The sequence below is a fragment of the Cololabis saira genome, chromosome 5 (assembly GCF_033807715.1).
Source record: "Cololabis saira isolate AMF1-May2022 chromosome 5, fColSai1.1, whole genome shotgun sequence".
NCBI lineage: Eukaryota > Metazoa > Chordata > Actinopteri > Beloniformes > Belonidae > Cololabis > Cololabis saira.
Genome location: NC_084591.1, coordinates 48,051,368 through 48,053,867, shown reverse-complemented (window position 1 = coordinate 48,053,867; position 2,500 = coordinate 48,051,368). Strand labels below are relative to the sequence as shown.

General features: G+C 40.4%; 1 pseudogene; it reads right to left on the bottom strand.

Annotated features, from left to right (window-relative positions):
• Positions 1-32: 32 nt before the first annotated feature.
• The window catches only part of LOC133444825 (cytochrome P450 2F2-like), a 54,473-nt pseudogene continuing 52,005 nt past the window's right edge, over positions 33-2,500 (bottom strand).

The window sequence follows — 2,500 nt, the reverse complement described above, 5'->3', positions numbered from 1 at the left end:
ACATTGTTGCCGTGGTAACATCATTGCTGTGGCAACATAGTTGCTGTGGTAACATCGTTGCTGTGGTAACATCGTTGCTGTGGCAACATCGTTGCCATGGTAACATAGTTGCTGTGATAACATTGTTGCTGTGGTAAAATCGTTGCTGTGGTAACATCGTTGCCATGGTAACATAGTTGCTGTGGCAACATTGTTGCTGTGGTAACATCGTTGCTGTGGTAACATCGTTTCTGTGGTAACATCATTTCTGTGGTAACATCGTTGCTGTGGCAACATCGTTGCTGTGGTAACATCATTGCTGTGGCAACATAGTTGCTGTCGTAACATCATTGCTGTGGCAACATAGTTGCTGTCGTAACATCGTTGCTGTGGCAACATCATTGCCGTGGTAACATCGTTGCTGTGGTAACATCGTTGCTGCGGCAACATCGTTGCCATGGTAACATAGTTTCTGTGGTAACATCGTTGCTGTGATAACATCATTGCTGTGATAACATCATTGCTGTGATAACATCGTTGCCGTGGTGACATCGTTGCTGTGATAATATTGTTTCCGTGGCAACATCGTTGCCGTGGTAACATTGTTTCTGTGGTAACATCGTTGCTTTGGTAACATCGTTGCTGTGATAAAATTGTTGCTGTGATAACATCGTTGCTGTGGTTACATCGTTGCCGTGGTAACATCGTTGCTGTGATAACATCGTTGCCGTGGCAACATCGTTGCCGTGGTAACATAGTTGCTGTGATAACATCATTGCTGTGGCAACATTGTTGCTGTGATAACATCATTGCTGTGGCAACATAGTTGCTGTGGCAACATAGTTGCTGTGATAACATCGTTGCTGTGGTATCATCGTTGCTGTGGTATCATCGTTGCTGTGGTAACATCGTTGCTGTGGTATCATCGTTGCTGCTAACGTTAGCTGCGTTAGCTATGGCATTTCGGATGCACCGTTAGATTTCATGATGAAGGCAACTCGCAAACAGAAAAAGTAAAGTTAGAGATTAAAAAATAGATTAAGCGATTAAAAAAAAGCTAAATATGCCTGTAATGAATTAATCGCAATTAACGCGCTAATTTGACACCCCTGCTTTCTTCATCAGTTTCTGCTGAGCATCTGCACTCAAGACGTGTGAACTGTTGACCTCCGTTGGACCTTCATGTGATAAGGTTTGGGAGTCAAAGTGGCACCAAAGACTGGAGTAAAGTCTGGTTCTCCTGCATCTTCAGGCCAGATGAAGTTAAACCTCCTCAGCAGAGTCACGATGATGAGGAAGAGTTCCATACGAGCCAGACTTTCTCCGAGACATATTCGAGGACCTGAGACACAGAACAACTCAGAGTCATCAGCACCATTTCATTCTCTCTCTCGAAAGTCTCAAAAGTCGAAATGTCGAGAAAAGAGTCAAAATTTCAAGAAAAACATTCGAAATGTCGAGATTAATGTTGAAGTACAATCTTGAGAAAAAAGTCGAAAATGTCGAGAAAAAAGTCGAAATGTCGAGAAAAAAGTCAAAATTTCAGGAAAAACATTCAAAATGTCGAGATTAATGTTGAAGTACAATCTCGAGAAAAAAGTTGAAATGTCGAGAAAAAAGTTGAAATTTCGAGAAAAAAGTTGAAATGTCATGATTAATGTTGAAGTACAATATTGAGAAAAAAGTCGAAATGTCTAGAAAAAAGTCGAAATGTCGTTTTCTCTCCCTAAAATGATTTGTATGTACCTGCAGAGAAAGGCATGAAGGCTTCTGGTTTGAAGAACTCTCCCTTCTCATTAAGGAAGTTTTCTGGGTTAAATTCACGAGGATATTTCCACTGTCCTTCCTCCATCAGCACAGAGCTCAGGTTTTGGATGATTAGTGTACCCTGAGGAGAAACCAGAAGAACAAAGACAATAAAGCTTTTGCCTCTGGTACAAAAATCTCCTCAGCATCCAACCATTCCCACCTTGGGAATACAATATCCCATGAGCTCCGTGTCCTTAGTTGTGCAGTGAAAGGTGCTGAGAGGGACGATGTTGGCGATCCTCTGGGCTTCATGGATCACGGCCTGAATGAAGAGAGATTTCTTCATCAAACTAAAGAAATGCAATGCAGACTGAGCACAAAGCTGTGCCACAAACGTGCAAAAACATTAAAAGTGCAGTTCGCAACATCAATAGGAGGAAAAAGACACTGAAAAATTAAAGTAATTCAATGGAACGTCAAAATACCTACAGGACTGTCTTAGAAAATTTGAATATTCTGATTAAATAAAGAACTTTATCACAATATTCTAATTTTCTGAGACAGTCCTGTAGATTCTTCATAGGAGTCTCTATCAACAGGCACAACATCTTAGACCCAGGAGTTCATTTGATGAAAGAAGACAAATTAAAAGAAGGAATTATATTATATTGGATTTGATTTGATTCGGGCAAGGATATTTCAGAGACAATACCAATTTTACATGAATATGGAAGAGATTCTTAGAGAACTAATGCTGTAAATTGTAGAAACT